This window comes from Protopterus annectens, chromosome 5.part0 (genome assembly GCF_019279795.1).
Source record: "Protopterus annectens isolate FY-2018-M chromosome 5.part0, PAN1.0, whole genome shotgun sequence".
NCBI lineage: Eukaryota > Metazoa > Chordata > Ceratodontiformes > Protopteridae > Protopterus > Protopterus annectens.
The window spans coordinates 1,750,819,217-1,750,841,208 of record NC_056735.1 but is presented as its reverse complement, the minus strand read 5'-3'; the positions used below and the strand labels follow the sequence as shown (position 1 = coordinate 1,750,841,208).

General features: G+C 40.0%; 1 protein-coding gene across 1 annotated transcript in view; it reads right to left on the bottom strand.

Annotated features, from left to right (window-relative positions):
• LOC122802412 (SET domain-containing protein 4-like) overlaps positions 1 to 21,992 on the bottom strand; it is a 233,681-nt gene that overhangs the window by 125,166 nt on the left and 86,523 nt on the right. The window lies entirely within an intron of this gene.

Genomic DNA, 21,992 nt, shown 5'->3' with positions numbered 1-21,992 from the left:
ACAGCCTATAATTGCAAATTACCTTGCTAAGGTAACGGAAAACAGCTCTTGTACTTTACAAAAAAAAAAAAAAAAAAAAGGCACCAAACCAGGCATGTCCAAGGGTCAGCTTCCCGTGATTTCTCCTGTCCACCTGGTGAATCTAGGCACACTGGGGCAATGCAGAAATTGCCTCATGTACACAGACAGCCTTCTCCTCCTACCGCCCAACACTACAACCTGCGAGAGATGCACTTACATAGCCAAACTGGAAGCAAAGCTCTCTCCACCCAAGATTGTGCTAGACAGTCAAGAAGAGAAGGTTACCACCCACACTACACCTAAAGCAACACATAGCCCTTCTAAACCCACACCACCAACACCCACACTTAACAGCACTAAACCCACATATGTGGAGGCCCTTAACAGTAACCTGCCCAAGCAACAAGGACCACCAAAGCTGAAACGCAAACAAACACCAATCACAACCAAAGTGTCACATAGCTCACAATACCAGTGTGCCACCCAACAATAGCCCCTAAGGCAAGACAACATACCCAACACTTTAGTCATAGGTGACTCTATAGTCAGGCGGATTCACTAGAGAATCTCAAGATACCGAAATCGCTGATTTCAGTATTTCGAGACTAAAACAGCGAAATCCAGAAATGTCGGCAGCTCAAAAGTGCGCCATTTGCAAAAGCAAAACTGCCACAGACAGGCTGCTATGGTTATTTACAACCCTGACGACTGCTGCAAGCAAGCGGTTAACTACAGCCCTGACATTCGCTGCAACCATGACTGACAACCCTGCCATTGCTCCTGGGACGATTGGCACAGTATACACCACAACCAAGTCACAAAAGGGACACCCTGCACTAAAGTTGGATGGGTATGTCTGAGAAAGTAAACAAGGAGAAAATGTACTGGTGCTGCAAATGGAAATGTGCCCAGAACTGTAAATGTAGGGCTATCACACAATGTGTGCCTGAGGGGGAACTGCTGCTCAAAACAGTAGGGCATAACCATAGTGGGGACCCCTCAGAGATTGAACGGTATCATACGTGTACAACTTTAAAGGTGAAATCTGAGTTATCCCGTGACATGCCATGCGCAATCATTGATGATGCCCTGGCATCCACATCCAGCAATATAGTGCCCAACCTACCAAATTGGAAGGCACTGTTGCAACAAGTGGGGAGGGTGAGAAGGAAGCAGGCTAAAGGTACAGGTGCCAGTGTCAGCATGAGATTAATGTAGCTGACTTCCCCACAAAGTCCGGTCCACTTGCTAGTAAGAGGATGAGTGATAGCACTACAGACACAGTGGTAGTGGTGTTCACAACAATACAGAACTTGATAGATCTTAGTACAGCCACTATATGGTTAATGGATGGCACATTCTTCCATAAAGGGCTCATATGTCACCAACTGTACAGTATACATGGCCTGGTTAAGTATGGCAGCTTCAATAGGTCTGTACCGTTACTCTTCTGTTTAATAAGCAAGAAGCCCCTTAAGGCCTATAACTATATGTGGCACTGTGTGTTGGAACTGCTGGTAGAACATAGCTGTGACACTCAGCTGAAGTACGTGTTAACAGACTTTGAGGTAGCTGCCATCAGGAGCATCAAAGAGAACCTATAAGGTGTGATGTCCAAAGGGTGTCTCTTCCACTTTGGCCAGAGTATCTGGTGTAAAGTACAGCAGCTAGGGTTAGCACATAGGTATAACACTGACATGTCATTCCAGTAGGCAGTTACGTCACTTGTTGCCCTAACATTCCTACCAGAAGAGGGGGTGACAGCATTTAATCAGTTGAGGGACTCATTTCCATGTGAGGGGAAAGACCTCCTACGGTACTTTGGGGACTGGTATGTGTTTGGTAGGGCATGTAAGTTAGCTATGAGAACAACATGCTATAGATTCCCCCTGCTCTTTCCCATAAAATTTTGGAATGTGCATGCTTTGAATGCTCTCTTCCTTCCACACACATAGAGCAGTGTGGAAGCGTGGCACTGCAGACTGAAATCACTGTTGGGAAGCAGAGAAACCGACCTGTCTGTATTGCTGTATGTGTTAGCATGGGAACAGGACAAGGTGGAGACGTTACGGGCATGTATGCCATGTGGCTGTCTGCCGTCTCCAAAGCGCCAGCATGTAGTTAAATGGCACGGGCAGTTTGAACATGTGCTGTAGAACAGGGTAATGTATGGCTGTTTGGACTTTCTCACAGCAATTGCTCGGCTTCTGAAGGTGTAACTATTGCAGTAGCTCGGCATCTGCCGGTGTGTTTCCCTGTTGTCACTGTGTGGTGCATTGAGAGGCTATTAGGATTGTGCCATGTGTACATGTTGCATTTGGGGTGCTGCTGGCACACTGCGGTTGGAGGAAGTCATACTCGGGTGTTGGCTGGATTACTGGGACTGTGAATGTTTGGATTACGGTGTTTACTGGAGTTCCGGACCATACCTGTTTGAAGTAAAGGCACTTGTCTTGTTTTTGACATTCTAAAATTGGTGCTTATGTTTCCGGATGTTTGCGTCGTTGTTTGTCGGGTATTAGTGTCTCACCCTTTCAAGTGTCAGTTATTCAACACTCGGCCTTTTCCATTTTCGGCATTTTGCCGTTTTAGTCTTGGGATACCAAAATTCAAGATTTCGGTATCTCGAGATTCTCTAGTGTTTCCAGTCAGGCACACTGACGTCCCACTCACCAGGCTGAACAAGGAGAAAATTACAGTCAGCTGCCAGTCAGGTGCCAGGATCCGCAAATAACACATGCACGCAAGTCACTCCACAACAAGTACAAATATGACTCTGTCATTGTCCATGTTGGAGTGAATGACTTGAGACGTACATCCCTGGACTACATGAAGAGAGACATGGAAGAGCTCTCGGATCATGTGGCCCAGGCAGGTATGACCCTAGCCCTGAGCAGCATCCTGCCTTCGCCCAGAATGATACCACAGTACAAGGACAAAATGACTGACTTCAACAATTGGCTAAGCTTCTGATGTCATTCAAAGGGGATCCAGTATCTGTCTGCCTGGGATGACATGATCGACAGACCACGATGCTTTGCCAGAGATGGTCTGCACCTGTCGCCCCTGGGATTCAGGTTACTGGCTACGGCTCTTGCCACCCCTATAGCGCCTATTTTAGGCAAAGTTCAAAGGACAAAACCACCACCGTAACAGGTACAAGCATGCAAAATCTGAAGTTAATGCTACTCAATGCTAGAAGTCTAAACCTCAAAATGCACTCTCTTGAGGCACTCCTAAAAATGGAGAACATCGATATCTGTGCAGTAACTGAGACCTGGTTCAAGGCTCCAGACAGCACCCCTGCAATACCAGGCTACAACTCTTACCAGACTTTTCAGCCACCAAACTAAGCTAAAGGTGGAGGAGTGTCCATATTCACCACGGATATCCACAACACCATGCTAGTTGCCCAACACAATGCGTCTGAAATTCTCCAGGTGCAACTAACACTAGGTAAGACTGCAATCCAAATTGTAGCTTCTCCAGGTGCAACTAACACTAGGTAAGACTGCAATCCAAATTGTAGCTTGCTACAGATCCAGCACCATGCCCCAAGATTCTCACAACACCTTTCTAAACATACTGGAAAATATTAAGATACAACTAAACACCCTAATACTAGGTGATTTCAACTACCCTGCCATTAACTGGGAAAACTACTTGTGTACCAACACTTTTGCCCAACGGTTCTTGGAATTTGTAAATTCCAACACCCTGGATCAACTAATCCTTAGTCCCACCAGGGGCTCCAATATCCTAGACCTGGTCATTATCAACATGGGAAATTGATGCTCTACACCTATGGTCACCCCCTCGTTGGTCAGGTCTGACCATAAGCTAATCACCCTTGACATCCACATCCTACCCCCCCAGTAAGGAAACCTCCGTAAAAGACTTCTACAAAGCCAACTTCATGCTACTCATGTCAGAAGTGACAAACATCATGACACCCATGCAGACGAGAACTGAAAGTTCGACTGCTGAATCCTACACTAAGGCACTATACGAGCACATCCACTTGGGCATGAATCGTGCCATTCCCAACAGAACCAAGATGCTCTCCTCCGAAAAAAGGAAGCCAATCTGGTGGTCCCTTGCCATAAACAAACTTTACAACAAAAGGAAGAAACTGTTGCAGAAAAGAGGAAAATCCCAGGATGCAAAAAAACTCCCTTACCAGCCTCAGTAAGAAGCCGAGATCCCTCAAAATCCTCCAAAACTAGTTACGAAAACAAAACTGCCAAAGATTCCAAAGACAACCACAAGGCATTCTATAGCTATGTCAAGAATCTAAATGGCAAAGCTCAGATCTGCTCTGTGCTACAACAGAATGGCATTAAATATACTGATCCCAAGGATATTGCCATTATCCTGGCAGATCGATTCAGTGCAAACTTGACCCCCTCTCACATCCAAAAGGGCCCATCTCAATACCAAAAGATTGCCAAATTCCAGTAATAACAGCCACACACGTAAAAAATGCACTTTCCAAAGCTAAGAATACAGCATCCATGGGGCCAGACGACATCCCAGGCTGTGTACTACATGAACTACAAAATTAACTGGCACCTCACTTAAGTGTCATGTTTAATCATAGCCTCACCTCAGGCTTCGTGCCCACTGACTGGCGCACAGCTACAGTTATCCCACTCCACAAGGGGGGATCCACCTTGGATCCCAGGAACTACTGCCCCATCAGTCCGACGAGCCTGATCTACAAGGCCATGGAATGTATTATCATGGAACTTATAAACAAAGACATTGGCAACCTTCAAACACTGGACATTATGCAGTTTGGGTTCGTGAAGGGCCGATCTTGTCTCCTGAACCTGACTGACTTCTTCAAATCAGTCTCCAGAGCCGTGGACAAGGGTAAGGTGGTCCACACAGCCTATCTGGACCTCGCCAAGGCCTTCGACACCATCCCCCACTCTGGAATCATAGATAAACTTACTAAACTGGGCATTAATCCCTACATCACTCGATGGGTTGCCAACTGGCTTACTGACAGAACCCACATTGTAAAAGTAGCAGACTCCAAATCCAGCACCAGAAAAGTGACAAGTGGAGTACCTCAGGGTTCAGTCCTGGGACCGTTCTTGTTTGGCATCTACTTCTCTGAAGTACAGGCCAACACTAAGGCACTCTGGCTAACAAAGTTCACAGATGACTGCAAACTGGGAGCCAGTACCAACCTATGAACAATACTTACAGGGAGGAGAAATGTGCCCAGTCTTTTCTAAAACCAGAAACAAAAAAGATGGATGAATATCTGGAAGAGATGCAAAATCATGAGGGAAGAAATATGTTCTCTTTCCAGAAGAAAATCAAGTATGGAGAATGATATGATAAAGCTATATAAAATTAAAGAAACCTTTGTAAAACAACTACACAAAAAGAAGCATTCTGAAAAAAAAAAGTAAACCAGGATCCATCACCAGCAGTACATGTAACAGGATACAACTTCTAAAAGAATCTTCAGAAGCAGCAACTTCTCTCAGACTGCACTCTACTAGCCATTACTTCTCTGTATTGGCCCTTAACTGTTAACAGTCACTTCCTCCTGAATTAACTGATCACACAAAGTACTCCATGTTCAGACCACAGTTCAAACAATACTTAAAAGAAAGTCTGAAGGGAAATGTCCATTTAAAAGACGTATCAATTAAACCAATATCTCCAAATCCATTGTACCTTTACCTCCCACATACATGATCCACCTAATTAACAACAAATACAAAGCGAGAAGTAATACCATGGCACAATGTGTTTTATTAAACTAAAAACACTTAAAAGTGTTAAAACACAGGAGATGAGCGCTTTCGGCTTTCGCCTTCTTCAGATCTATTATTTTCCAATCAAATGCGGAGTTAAATACAAATGTTATCCAATAAAATTTAGACTGCACTATTGTGGCCGATGTAGTATTATTCACAAAGTTGTTAGCTGCTACCAGCCAATCATGTATCAGAAAAGGAGGGGTGTGCCCAATCAGTGTCAACGGCTCAGCCGACGCCTCCTTATAATGGATTTCATAGGCAAGATCTCATTAAGTCCTGGTGCTTTATCCGCCCTCAAGTCAGCAATCCATTTTGCCTCTTTATATTCAGTCTGTGCTTTTAAGTCTCCTCTTCTCATACTAAAACCCATCACTTGCAAAGCCACAAAACGAAATGTGTGATCAAGGTTTAGGCTGTGTTTATAAAGGGCATTCGTGGAGTTTTTGTTTTTAATGTCCCTTATATGCACCTGTATCCTAATCCTAAAAGTGCAATTTGTTTTACCTATGTAGAAGCCAGTGCATTTCATGCACTTCGTTTTTCTGCCTGCTACTACTGTCATATCTCCAACAGTTATACTCCTCCAACTTTTAAACCATTCTCTACTCCATTTATGTAACTGCATTTATATTTGGTGTGTTAGATTTCCCATGTATACACTACTTGTCAGATTTTCTATGCTTACTCAAATGTAAACAAAGGTTATTATTTGTATACCGTACAACATTTAGTTAATTTACGATGTAATCCAGGTTGAGCATGCAAATGGTCATTGTTTGATCAGTGCTCCACATTGGTAAACAAATTTAAATAAAACAGTAATGAATATGCTTGGTAAATGGTATTAAAAGTAAGGATTCAAATTGGTGTACAAAGAAGTGATTAAATTATCCTTGAATGATTAAAGAAATAAGAACATAAATGCATGCAGATCTATAACACTGTTAAACAGACTATAAATTTGCAGCCAAGATACTGCATAATCTCATAAATAAAATGAATTACAGAAAATGACAGCAGCAGTAGTAGTAGTAGTAGTACAGAGGAAAGGATATTAGACAATTATTAGTAAGTCTAAAGGAAGCAGCAGAATTTATAACGGATAAAAGAAATACATGGCATTTACTGATGTGAGAAACAACCAGAATGGTAAAAGTTAGTTGAGAGTTTTACTCTGCAGTGTAAGGAAATTTACACCTTGCTATACTGCAGGCTTAGGGCAAATGGGTTCAATAGGAAAAATGATAAGTTAACAAAGGAATAAAGCAGGGATGCTTCTGAGCATACAGCTGTTCACTATATGTATGGACTACATGACAAAATCCATTAAAAAGATACTAAAATACAATAACCATTAAAAGCAGATAGGAGTTTCCTTTTTAAAATATTAGCATGAACCTGAACAATAATGAAAGATACAAGTATGGAAAATGTTAAGAAAGACGTCGGGGAAACACTAAATGGAACAGGACAGGGATTAACTATGGAGCAAAAAGCACAGACAGCAGATATGAAAGACACAGGAAAGGAGGTAGAAGGGAAAGAGAGTGGCATTTCGTAGCACACACATTTTGGGAAAATAAATATATGAATTGGACAAGTAAGCAGACTTTAAAAATTCCATTTTCCTTTTCTAAGAAGACTTTTTAAATTTAAACAGGGATCTATCAAGACTTTTTAAATTTAAACAGGGATATATCAAGACTTTTTAAATTTAAACAGGGATCTATCCTGCTGATATTTCTATGCCATCTGAAAATCCACTGCACAACAGAAGTTTATATATAGCTGTTAATCCTACTGAGTTAAAGGTTACTGAAGAAAATACCCTTGTGACAGAGCTATTACCTGTAATGACTCAGAACAGCCCATTTCTTACTAGTCAGAAACTATAACAGACAATATGTCTTGTACCCAGAGGCTAAAATATTTTATTTTAAATGTCAAGAAATTCTTTTCCTGACCTTTTTTTACCACTTGTAAGCATTCTATTTTCAGTTTCTGGTGCAAACTTTTGTTGTCATCATATTTACTTAGAAAACATGCTCCAATGCTTTAATTCAGTAGGTAAGTGGTGTGTATGCTCATCGCTTGCAGAGAAACTATGATATGCAAGTATTCTACAAATTCAGCTGTGTCCAGTAATTGCCAGAAACACTGGTTCAAGAATCTCTGCACTTACTTAGGGGGTGGGACTGCCATCCACTGAATTAGGCAGTTTCTGCCTTAAACATTAGAGACCTGTCCAGTGTAACTCTGAGCCTTTGCATCTTGAGATAAAGTTGGACTGAAAATGTGCCTATTTAGAGAGGTCCTAGTGATGTCAAGTCTAGTGTTGCAGCTGTTCATAAACCTCTAGTGTTGCAGCTGTTCATATACCTCTAGTGTTGCAGCTGTTCATATACCTCAAGTGTACCATAATGTTTTGTCCATACTACCCTCATTCAAGTAATATCTAAGGTGCGCTGCTTTGCTTCTAACTTACTACAGTGTAAACGCTAAAGATTTTAAAATACTCATCTATGCCAACAATGATGGCTTGGACTCTTGAAAACTAATATTCAAGTAAAACTGATACTTCGATAACCACATTGCCACAACAGTCAGGAAATCCTTCTATGTGGCACACCTCATCACTAAGGGCTTTTAATCCAGAAAAACTGAGGTCATTGTCCCACTGTACTCATCCCCTCATTAGATTCATTATAGAGTACAACGCCCTGTTTGGTATGTACCTCTCAAGACGTCTGCAACAACTGGAAAGGCAGCAGAAATACCTCACTAAAAGAATCACAGATCTAAAACAGATGCTCTGTGTTAACCGTCTAAAAAAAACTCCACCAATACTCTGTCATAGATCATCTACTCAGAGGTGATCTCTGCTTAAGATACAAGGCCATGTCAAACCAAGAGCTGTTGGACATGCTTACACTTAAAGAAATCTCAATCCTTCAGAGAGACACGCTCCAGGGATCTAAACCTTGTCATCACAATCAACAAAACATGCTGGAGGGATAGGTTCCTGACCCAGAGACTCCTCAGACTCTGGAATAGACTGCCCATACATGTCAAGCACAGCGCCTCTTTGGCCCTCTTCAAAAGGAACCTTGATGATTGGATGGGAAATGAGAAATTCACCCCGGGGATCACGTCAGTCACCCTGCTAGACAGGGGTCCAGGGAAGTAAATACTGTGGGAAGAAATAGCCAGGGAATTGTTATGACTAGGCTTGTATAGGCCCCTAGGGCCGATAGGTTCATAGGCTGGTACTAGGCTATGAAATATATTTATTTCAAGGAAAAAACTTTATTACTCAACTTTAAATTATTGTGGCTGATGGTTTAGTTTCTGCAAAGGGATTATATGCATTTTATCTATGCACCAAAAAGTTTGTCATCTGTACTTACAAGTGATAACAGCTTAAAGATACTTACCAGTTAAAATACTTAAAAGGATATCTTTTTAAGGGTAAACATAAAAAGTTGTGTTCTTGGTTTTGATTTAAAGCTTGAAAAGGAATGAGTTAGTGCTGAAGAGTCACCATTTACCACCCCCACCTCCATTCTAGTGCTAGTGTGTACACAAAATAATTCTGGTAAGTTTTCAATTATTGCTAATAAGATTGTACTGAAGGGTACTAGGATTGATCTGAGGTGGACAAAATCCTGGGAAGTTACCATGTAGTAATCGGTTCTGGAACTGGGTAGTGTTGAACATATTTGGGCTTTGCAATACATGGCTATTAAGGCATAAGAACACATTTGAACCCTTAAGGCCAATTACCTTTTGTATTTAAAAGCTACCTCAGGGGTGTCAAACTCCATACTGTTGTTTCAATTACACACTCCAAAACTGACAGCAATGGTTATGGAGATAGAACCTGTAACCTCCTACTCATCACAATCACAAATACATAGAATGCGTGAGATGAATACATGCATTACCCTAGAAAAGCAGTGATAATGGAGTTATAGCTGTCATAGGTAGGAGGTTTTATACATATATATATATATATATATATATATATATATATATATATATATATATATATATATATTTATTTATTTATGGGATTAGGGCCTATTATCACATTATGATGTCCTACTCCCAGTTTTTGACTCTTGCCTCAAAAGGGGGCCTACAGGCTCTTGGCCCACCCAAGAATAAGTGGGCTGCAGTGCTCTCAACCTGGTTAAGAAATAAATGGCTCAGTCTCACACAGTATAGTTTGTTAGACACTTCCCATAACTACATATTTGAGTATATTTCTGTTGCACTAACGACTTTTAGAGAATGGGTGAACTGTACATCAGCACCCTGATTAGAAAACAAAAGTTCTCCAGCAGGCTATTAATGTACAAGTAATGCCCACTGTAAAACTAGTCTACCACTTCAAGACAGCATATCAAGCTGCCATGGAGCTCAGACAGAAAAAAATAAATGGCTGCCATTCTTTTACACATGCTAAGTGCTGCTTAGCGAGTGTAAAAGAAAAAAGAAAAAAATTTAAATAAAAAAGCATGTGTGTGTGTGTGTGTGTGTGTGTGTGTGTGTGTGTGTGTGTGTGTGTGTGTGTGTGTGTGTAAAAGTGAGAGCGATCGAGCTTTCTCCTAGCAGCAGCAGCATCATTTAAGAGATGTCCGTACCTCTCGGCCATACCTCTCAAAGTCTTAACAAACAAAGGACCAAAAATAGGGATGGATTTTAAATATTGCTCTTATAGACTTAGAAAGTTGCTAGAACAACAGGACTTCTGTTAGAATGCATTTTCTGAAGCAGAGGTGTGCGTGAGAGATAGTGAGTGAGATGATTACTGGCAGCAACAGCTGTCAAGATGTTTGCATACCTGTGGGTCTTTCAGCTGAAGAAATCTGTATAAAGCCTAAAATAAAGGGGGAACAAAGGCTCTAAAATAGAAACAGATTTTAATTATTGCTATTATAAAATTACAAAGCTGCTTAAATAAAAGAATTGTGTTAACATGAATTTTCTGAAAGAAATAAGTCTGAAACTCAAATGCATGTCATTATTTGGGTCTACTTTGGTTAAGCGAAATTACACCTACCTGAAATTCAAAAATGCGATACATCTTCAGTGAAAAAAATCACGGTAGTCCACGTTGCAATAAAGGCCGTCTTCCTAAATCTAAAAAGGTTCACCACCACTACATTTAATTTTAAATTTTAAATTTTATATGTCTATAAGGTTTGCAGTGAGTTTGATACATGGTACTGATGAGGTCTCCAGTGTGGAGATGAAAGCACTAAACCTACATGTATTTGTTCAATAAAAGTTCTGTGATACTTTTCTGATGTTTGGAAGTGGTGGTGGAGAACCTTTTTGGATTTAGGAAGACAGCCTTTATTGCAACGTGGACTACCGTGATTTTTTATGGTCTATTAATTACATCTTCAGTGAACACAACCTAATGAACGAATGAATCACCAATATTTTGTACAGAGAAACTAACCACTTGGACACCACGACACACAAAAAAAAAACTATGGAAATCAAACTCATGCAAATGTTGGGGATGTGTCCCCCACTCCCCTCCTAACTAAATATACCAACTCTGAGATCGCACTACACTGGGGAACAGGGCAAAGTTCACCCTGTTTCCAAGAAAAGGTAGAAAAGCCATTAAAGCTTGAATCTCAGAGACTCTCATAGTAGAGGCTAAGGCTAGTAAAAGAACAGTTTTCCAGGTACAAAACTTTAAGGAAGCTGAAAATGCAGGTTTAAAAAGAGCTAACCAATGTGAAGGATACCTTTAAGAAATAGTTTTACTTCCAGTCTAGAAGCTAAAGGGGGAATCAATGGCAGACAAGCAGAAATGGCTGATAAGCAAACTTTCACAGAGGAATAAGCATAACTCACACAAGTAGGAAAGAACAACTGGGATATCAACAGACAGCAGATCAAGATTATGTGAAATGCAACAAGTAGAAAATTTCTTCCATTTAGATAAATAGGATCTTCTAGTACTGGGTTTTCTGGCCTCCTGCAGTACCCTAAGCACATCCTCGAACAACTGGGATATCAACAGACAGCAGATCAAGATTATGTGAAATGCAACAAGTAGAAAATTTCTTCCATTTAGATAAACAGGATCTTCTAGTACTGGGTTTTCTGGCCTCCTGCAGTACCCTAAGCACATCCTCAGAAAAAAAGTGTCTGAAAGGAATCAAAAGTTTTTCACTCACAGAGTCAGTTGTAAAGTTGACAGATGTGGATGAAGCAAAGATCTCTTGCCCTGTGTGAGAAGGTCCACCCCATAGCCGGCCCTACACATAGGCCAACTAGGCGGATGCCTAGAGCATCGATGTAGCGGGGTGCTTTTCCAGTATTTATTTGGTGTAGGTAGACCAGGATGGGGGCACCTGGGTGGTGTGGGGGGGTGCCGTGGAGCCCTTTTGCCTAGGGCACCAGCTGACCTAAGGCTGCTGCTGGTCCACCCTGTGAGGTAACTTGTGATGATTGCCCTTGGCTAAATGCAGAAGACAGAACCAATGCTGTCTTGGCCAAAAGGGAGTCACCAGAAAGATTTTTGGTTTGTCCTGCTGAATCTACAGCAGAACATTCTGAATGACAGGAAAGGGGGGATGCATACAGAAGCATCCCCTTCCATGACAAAGATGGGGCTTCTATCTTCCAAACAAAAGGACCTGGGATTCTGGCACAAAAAAAGAGGAAGCTGTCTGTTTAGAGGATAGGCAAAAAGATCCACTAGAGGAATACTCCACCAATGGACCAAATCCAGAAGCACATCCATGTGAAGCATCCATCCATTCATGAGATTGAGTCATGGGTCTGCTTAGAGTGTCTTCCTCTTCTTTTCCTGGTTAGGAGTCGCCACAGTGGATCACCTCTCTGCTCATGATTGGCAGTAGAATTTTACAGTGTCGAGTTGCCAGCCCGGGGCCCAACCTTCCACAGAAGACACACACACACACACACACACACACACACACACACACACACACACACACACACACACACACACACAAGCCTTGGGCCAATTTAGAGTGTCCAATCCACCTACAGCATGTCTTTGGGATGTAGGAGGAAACCAGAGCACCTGGAGGAAACCCACGCAACCACAGGGAGGACATATAGACTCTGCACAGAGGGCACCTCAGCCGATGATCGAACTGGAGAACCTCTTGCTGTGAGGCAACAACACTAACCGCTGCACCACTGTGGCTGCCCGGGCCTGCTTAGAGTGTCTGCCACAAAAATTTTGAGTGGATGAAATGTAAACTGTCTGATAGTCACTTTGTACTGAACTGCTAAGTTCCATGCCACCACAGCCAGTCTGCAAAGAAGATACGAGTTTGTCCTTCCCTGCTCGTTTACATACCAGAGGACTGTGGTATTGTCCGTAAACACTTTCAGAGGTCCTGGATGAAATGGAGGCTGGAAAGTCTGTACAGCTTGTATAAGGGTCCTTATTTCCTTGACATTGATATGCTCTTTCCTTTGAGAAGGAGACCAGAGACCCTGCACCTTTTTTTGATGCAAAAGGTTGCCCCCCCAATCTGTGTCTGAGGCATCTCTTAACAACTTTTGAGATGGTTGAGACTGATGAAGAGGAAGACCTGGATTCAGAGAAAACTGCTGAATCCACCAAAGAAGCTCTGATTACAGGCATGGGAGAAGAGGAAGCACAAACTCCAGAAGATGAGCATGCTCCATTCAAACTGATTTTAGGTACCACTGAAACTTCCTCATGTGAAGTAAACCCCAGTAATCTTAGAAATTTGTAAATAATAAACCGGCTCAGCTCCCCAGACACTGCAAACTTTAATAGACCAAAAGTGTGAAAAAACACATAATAATTCTATACATGTGAACAGATAACTTAGCACTTTCACCCACATACATAGTCAGGCATCATCAGACTTGCTATGTATGTGGGTGAAAGCGCTAAGCTATCTGTTCACATGTATAGAAATATTATGTATTTTTTTGCTCTTTTGGTCTATTAAAGTTTGCAGTGTCTGGGGAGCTGAGACGGTTTATTATTTACAAGTTTCTGGTGTTACATTGTGTCGGTTGGTAATCTTAGAAACTCCCTGGCAGTTAAGAGATGGAAGAGACAGAAGACTCTGGAAGAAGGAAGTGAAAGACAGAATATTTTCTGTTGGAAGAAAAGGTGCAGTGGTGCAGCGGTAGAGTTGTTGCCTCACAGCAACAGGGTCTCTGGTTCAATTCTCAGCTGGATTGCCTTCTCTGCAGAGTCTGCATGTCCTCCCTCCGTTTGTGTAGATTTCTTCCAGGTGCTCTGGCTTCCTCCCATTTTACTCTGCTGAAAATTGGCTTGATTCCAAGTCAGACTTTCCCAGTAAACAAATGTAACTAAATAAAGAAAAAAACATCATGACATTTGTTCTTAGCCTCCACCCTAGGAAAAGAGGATTCTGAGAAGGAAAAAAAGGATTTGTTGAAATTTACTGTGAATCACAACCTTTGCAGGAGACAGATGAAAAACGGCAGATTTCTAAGTAACTGTTCTGGAATAGGAGCCAGAAAAAGGAGATCATCCAGGTATCCTGCAATAAGCAATCATAAGGGCCACAAACTTTGTGAAAGGACAAGGCAGAGAACAAGGAAGCCACAGAGAAACAAAAATTTCCTATAAAGAGGATGAACAGGTATGTGAAGATATGTGTCCTTGATGTCCAGAGAGGCCATGTAGGCCTGAGAAAGAATTAGAGGAAACAAAGTCTGTAAAAAGATAGCATGAGGAAAGTAGGAACCTTTAGAATAAAGTTGTTTAAATGGGAAAGGTCCAGAATGAGTCTCCAAGTACCTTCCTTTCTGGGCACAAGAATCATTCTGGAGTAAAACCGCCTTCCCCTTTGGTCCAGGTGAACATGCTAAACTGTTTAAGTAAATCCTTTAAAAGCTATGGAAACAAATCCAACTGGCTTGGAGGAGGCTGAGGAATGCCTCTGAAAGGAGGAAGATTTTTCCAAGTCATGAAATATCCATATTGGATAATAGAGAGAACCCAGGAATCCTGAGTTATACTTGCCCAAGTTGGAAGAGACAGGGTTAGAAAAAAAGAAAGAGGAGCAAGATTCGGAAGTGGTTGGTAGTCCCAGACTACACGGTATCTGGAAAGGGCTGTTTAGGAGTAGAACCTGAAACAGAAGTTTTAGGCTGAGGAGGTCTTCTAACAGTCCTTAGTTCTGGAAGAAGGACGGGTCTGTCTCCTAACAAAAGATTATTTAGAAGGAAAATTTCTATAACATTTATGGACAGGGGACACAAAAATGTGTCTCAAGTCCTGAAGTTCCTTTCCCCTTTTCTAGTAAAGAAGTCTGCAGCTGCAGTACCAAAAAGAGCATTGTTACCCAGAGGAACATCAATCTGTTTTGCTTTGATGTCATCTGTCAGTGGTTGAAGCCTCAACCAAGAATACCTTCTAAGGACAGAGCCAGAAGCAGCTGCTCTAGATGATGCTTCTGCTGCATCATAACTGTGTTTGAGTGATGAGCCACTTGAGAAGAAGCTCCTAAAAGGGATATAATCTGTTTTTTATTATCAGAATCTGAAAGCTCTGAAATAGCTTGAGAGGCCTGAGAAAGAAGAGCCAAAGAATATATGGACATGTGTGTTTGATAGTTGAGGCACAGAAAGCTAAAGTGGCAGAAGTTTGAACCTTCTTCCCAAGTCTTTCCATAATCTTGCTCTCCTTATCTGAAGGCAAAAGCTCAGAGGATGGTAATAACCAAGAAGATTTGCCTGAAGCAACGATACCACAGCAGAATCAGCTGAAGGGCATTTGTAATGGAATCTACAATCTTCAGGCACCTTATAAAATAGGTGCAGGAGCCTGTGAATCAGGGACCTTAGAAGCAGAAGAAAAATTATTAAAAAATGCTCGTAATACAGGTGGCACAGCAGAAGGAGAAGGCAGTTCCATTTGTAAAAGGTTATAATATCCTTTTTGCACCTCAGAGACCTGAGAGCAGTCACTTTTAAAGGATTCTCTCATCTTGTTAAGAGTTTCCTCAAAAGATATTTCTTCCACTGGATAATCTGCACCACTGGACTCTTCCTTGGGGGAAGGACATGCTAAAGGAGATGTAATTTGAGTTGAATATCCCAAGGAATATTCATCAGATGAAGACTAATCCTCTGAAAACTATTGTTCTCTAACCCTCCTAATGGGAGAAGAGGTAAAGGACAGAGAAACAACAAGAGGAGGCTTAAGAGCCATTAAATCCTTAATCAAAAAAAGCATCCCAATCTGACAGAGGCACTTAAAGGCCGGAAGATGCTTAGATCTTTGTTTTTTTCTTAACATGCACCTCTGCTTGATGGCAAGTGGAAGAACCCGACATCTAACAACTAATAGAGCAGATATTACTGAATTAGAAGTTTAGGATTCTTCAGATCTGGTTAGAAAATTAAATTCTTGTAATTGCAGATTCAATTATTAGAGGAACTGATACTTACATTTGTAAAGAAGATAAATGAACATCAAATAGGGTTATGCTCGCCAGAAACAAAAATAAAGGATGTGAGAAAGGCCTTTGAATGCCTTAAAGCAGGTAAGTATTGATCTGTTTTATTCAAGTTGGTACAAACAATCTCATCCACAAGGACTCTCCGAGTGTTAGTAGGGAACTTGCACATAGTTTGTACAGATGTTAGCATGTATTTTTCATAAATCACATCTAGAAAGGACAGTCATGCCACTGTGAATGAAAATATATTTTAGGGGTAAACATCTACATGAAAAAAATGTCATGCTTTTGAAAATGGAAATATGTACAGCATCCAAGGCTAATTTTGGCCACATATAATTAGACAGGGTGATGTGCACTTGTCAAGATAAGGGAAGAACATTTTTGCAGCAGATATTTTGCAATATTTGACAAACAAAAGACAGGATTTTTTGCTAGGTCAAAAATGTAACAGTTCACAGACAGCAACATTTGATGCATCTCTGATGGTTGTAAGGCTAGGAGCATTAGCAAATTTTCCATTAAAAACAAACTTGATTACTGTTCCCAAAAGTTTGAGGTCATTTGCTGTGAAACATGATTAAAGAACAACATCTAGAAACCAGTTCTGTCAGGGTATAAATGTTTTTACTGTAACAGTCATTCTAACAAAATATCAGGTGGAGGTGTTATGACAGGGGTTAACAATTGTTATGAGACCTGTGACTACTACATGTTCAATGATAAAACCAATACTGTGGATTGTGCAACTGTAACAATAAAGATAACTCTTGAACATATAACAATTATTATAGTGTAGAGACCATCAAAGTCAAGTGCTGATGACCTACAGGAATTTTTACATTTCTTGCATGAAACACAGGAGGGAAGGATAATACAATAATTGCTTCAAACTGTGTAAAAAAAGCCCACCAGGGGACAGAACATACTAAAATTTGTGTTCCTAAATTACTGTTACTTCATGACAAGCTTTGCAACCATTGATGTGCAGTGATCATGGTGTTATAAAAGTTAAATTGTTGCTAGATATTTCTGCCAAACTGTAATCTAAACCAATACACACAAGATTCATAAATTATATGGAAGCAAAGCATTCATTATGTACAATTAATTGGAGTAATGCATTCAGTGGAAAAACTGCAGAAGGAATGTGGCAGGTTTTGAAAGAGAAAGCATTTAAATGCAAACATTTAAAAACAAATGTTTAACATTAGGATCTAGACACTCATCAGGATAGATTTCCATAAGAACATGATACTTGATTAAAATAAGAAATAAAAAATATAAGAAATGGAAAACAAGTCTAACTACGACTTTGAAAACTGAAATAAACAAGTGGGACACACAAATTAAACAATGTAAGACAAGATAAAGAAAAAAACATCATGAAATTTACATACTGATATTGAGCATAATAGGAAACATTTTACAGATACTTAACTGTGGTAGAAATAAAAGACATACAAATTGATAAACTGTGTGTAGATTCTAAAATCTTAGATGCAACAGATTATATATATATCTTTACAACATCTTATGCAGAGCAGTTTAGCTCCACAAAGAGGGTGATAATTTGTCCCAGTAACATGTGGGTAATCAAATTAGACTATACTGAAAAAGAACTACACTAACTGGACCCAAGCAAAGAACAGGGAGGAGATGAACTAGTAGAAATGATCTGAGAACCTTGGCATGAATTTACAGTATCTTTATATCTGTTCCTCACTAGGTCATATAAATATGGGGGAGATTCTCAAGACTGGATGCATGCATTTGTTATACCCATCTTTAAGACAAAGGAAATTAGGACAAACCCAGCATCCTACAGACACACAACTTAACTTTTTTTTTCTTGTTGTGGAAAAATCCTGGAGACAGTTATATTGGATAAATTATTGTCAGAAATGGAAGGGTTGGAACTTTAAACCATTTATCACCATACATATGGTGAAAATAGATCTAATACCACCTGTAACATGATGTTTTATAATAACAATGGTAGCTATAAATGAAAAATCATGCTGTGATGCAATTTATATAGATTTAACTTCAGCTTTTGATAAGGTACACAAAACACCAATAAATAAATTACAACAATTAGGCACAGATGTACACTTAAGATGGACAGTTGCATGGCTTACAAACAGGACATGGCTAGTTTTATAAAGCAATTGGACAGGTGCAATTCGAAGTTATAGTCAGGATGTCCCCACAGGACTCTGTCCTGGACCCATATTTGTTTAGACTGCATCATTCGGATTTATCTTTTTCATCTGAGATGTTCTACAGTATGTATGCAGATGCCTTAAAAATGGGTAAACTGATAACATGTTTAGGGAACGTCTGTAAAAGAACTTGAATAAATTGATAATCTGGACACAGCAAAATAATATGCGGATAAATACATCAAAAACTAAGTAGATGAGATTTGGGAGACTTAAATTGAAAGGTGAATATTTAATAAAGCACACACTAATTGAAACTTTAGATTAATTTAAGGATATCAGTATATGGGTAGCTCCTGGTTTGAGCTTTAATAATCATATAAACCAATTGGTTAAGATAGCTATAGAACTATTGGTTGCTTGAAATGATATATAAAGTTTAGCAAATCAGAAATGATGAAATCATTGATTGTTAGTTACATTAGACCCAAATCAGAGTATGGAGCAACAATATGGACGCCCTACAAGAAAACAAACCATAAGTAAAACTGAAAGGAGGACAGGAGAAATATACCAAGGACATCCATGGATGTAAAAATTTTTATTATTATGAAAGAGTAAAATACACAAACTTGTACAGTGTCTCGTACAGATATTCAAGAGGGCACCTTATTCAGCTATATACAACATTTAGAGACAACTACTTCTGGGAATGTTTGGTGTTATCACAAAGTAGCAGAGAATCATCAGATAACCTATAATCGAAGATTCTATAGGAATGAGAAATGTACAAATTGTTTCTCTGATCCCATGAATGTTGGATCAGTATCCAAATGACCAGGCCAGAAAGTCATGAAACGAACTACTTGGTTCCTCCAGTTCTGACTTTGGCCATAGATGCCACGCTTCCAGCACTGGTTGTTCAGATTATTTCAACCTCCCAAAAACAATCAACAAAAAAAATTTAACTATGGATAGAAAACCTTTTCCATTTGCTAAAGTATATCAAAAGGAATGGATCCATTTTCAGTTCCCATCCCTTCCATAATGGACTTTTTGCTTTTCCCTAGTGGTTCCAGTTTCACCAAAGCACAAATGGCTGAAATCTCAGGTTTTGACACAGGTCAGAATTGCACTCCACAGCATCACTAAAAGTCTCTAAAGCCTTTCTGAGGGGAGCACTCCTCCTATGACAGCCAATCAAGAGACCCAGCCCCTCCACGAGATCTTATTATTTTGCTCCAAGCATTAATTCAGCCTACCTGCAAATCAGCAGGATCAGCAGATTTGAAGTTCCTTTCTTGGAAAACAATTTTTCTTGTGGCTTTACATCAAACATATGCATTTCAGAGATACAGGCCCTTTCTTGCAACCTCTCTTACCTGATCTTCCACAAAGGCAAAGTTTCCTTATGGACTAACTCATCTTTTCTTCCTAAAGTGGCATCCAAAGCAAATTCGGATCAATGAATCATCCTAACAGTGTTTTTTCCCCCAGATTCTCAAACAAAGGTGATTATATTCTGCATATGTTGGATGTTCATCCCCAGCTCATATTTTACCTTCATAGAACAAAACACTTAAGGAAATCTGATAAATTGTTCATTGTCTTTTCTAGACCAAAACTGGGCAAAACAGTTTCCAAGGTTACTATTTAAGATGGTTATCAGTGGTGGTGCTGCAGTAGCATTGTCGCCTCACAGTTAGACGTTGCCCGTTCGATTCTCAGTTAGAGCGTCTTCTGTGTGTCGACATGCGTGAATGGGCGTTCCTTCGTTGAAGGTTGTGCGTTAGGCCCGGCAAGCCAGCATATAAAAATCTACTGCCAATCATTCGACCCCTAACCGGGAAAAGCCAAAAGAAACAAACAATCAGACTGCATTTCCTATGTATACACTAAAAAGGGCCTATCCCTGCAATTGAAGCCCAAAGCTCATTCTACAAGAGCAACAGCCACTTCAGCAGCTTTTATGAAGACTTCCCATTAATGATATTTGTGCTGCTGCTACCTCGTCAAATGTTCACACCTTTGTGTCTCATTATAAAGTGGATGTACAATTCAGATCACGTTCCTCCAATGGCACAACCATTCTTCCTTGATACCACACAGGTAAAAACAGTGTGGGAATCTGTCCCATGTGTTGAATCAGATGAAAATAGACAACACTGGATATGAAAGTTATGTATTTAACATAACGAAGGAGCCGTGTTGCCAGATTTTGTCCAGTTCAACCTCCCTCCCTTCTGCCCACTTCCAAATCACCTATTGGTTTGTGGGGATTGAATGGATCTCATTTACACTCTCTCTGAGAACAGTCCTTTTCAAACTGTGATTCTCTCCTACGTATTTCCTGTCAAGTTAGTAACTGGCCTTGAATGGGTTATTTCTATAAATTTTCAATTTGGTGAAGCAAACTCAATCTGAGGTACTAAGGTGGAGTGAAGGAAATTATGGGCAAGGAAGGAGTCAGAACCCTGGATCCATGAAGCTTCGGAGATGGTGCAGAGGACAGATCTGATCAGATCCTACAACCCCATGTGTTGAATCAGATGAAACTGAACAACATCGGATCAGTGGTTAAAGAAATGCAGAATCTCCTTGACCCCTGCTGGTGCTGCTAATGGGTGACAGAAAATAAACAAGAAACGTAAATGATTAGTCCAATGGTGCAGGTAGGCATTTTCCATTCTCCTTTTTCTTACATATGCTTAAAATGCACTAAGTTTGGACTGTAAGAGAACTAGTGGTTTGAAGAGGTTTAGAATGTGAATGCAAGACATGTTGATAGGTCAGTCTGACGAAAGAGTTTCATAAGGAGGCATGTATAGCACTGCAAACACCTATGCAATATAACAAACATTAGCATGCAATGATGGAAAATGAAAAGAAAATAAGTTGGATGAAAAATTAAAAAGCCAGGCAAAATAAATGACATAATAAAATGGGGAGATATGCAATTAAGAGAAATTGAGAAACTGTATGAAAATAGCTTATTACATCAAAGGCAAATGCGAAATGGTATAAGTATTTAAGCTGAAAGCTGAAAATAAAGTAAAGATCTGGAGATGCAATTAAGTTTGGTTTGTAGAGTAATAGAAGTTTGATTCTTACTGAGAATGGTTCCCCATGGAATATCTGATAATGCTGCTTAGATTAAAATATTGTTAAAATAATGGATGCCTGGAGCAAGGAGTGTATTTCTTATATAATGTTCAAAGTGAATTTTATTAGGAAAGTAAGAGAACATATTTATATGCATGCTTGATGAGGATTTATCTATACAATAGCAATACAAATGATAAAAATACAGAATTTACACAAAGCAATAAAAATGTACAATAAAACTTTTTGAAACTCATAGCAACTCCACTTATGGCTGGTCAGCTACCTTCTTTCATTTGACACTGTGTGATGAAACTCTCTAACTAGTTTGATGGTAACACCAAAATTCAAAAAAGTAAAAAGTTCCAATTTCCAAACATGTAAACTGTCATTTCACTTACTGATATTTACTACAAACAGAATGACTTCACAAAAAACAAACA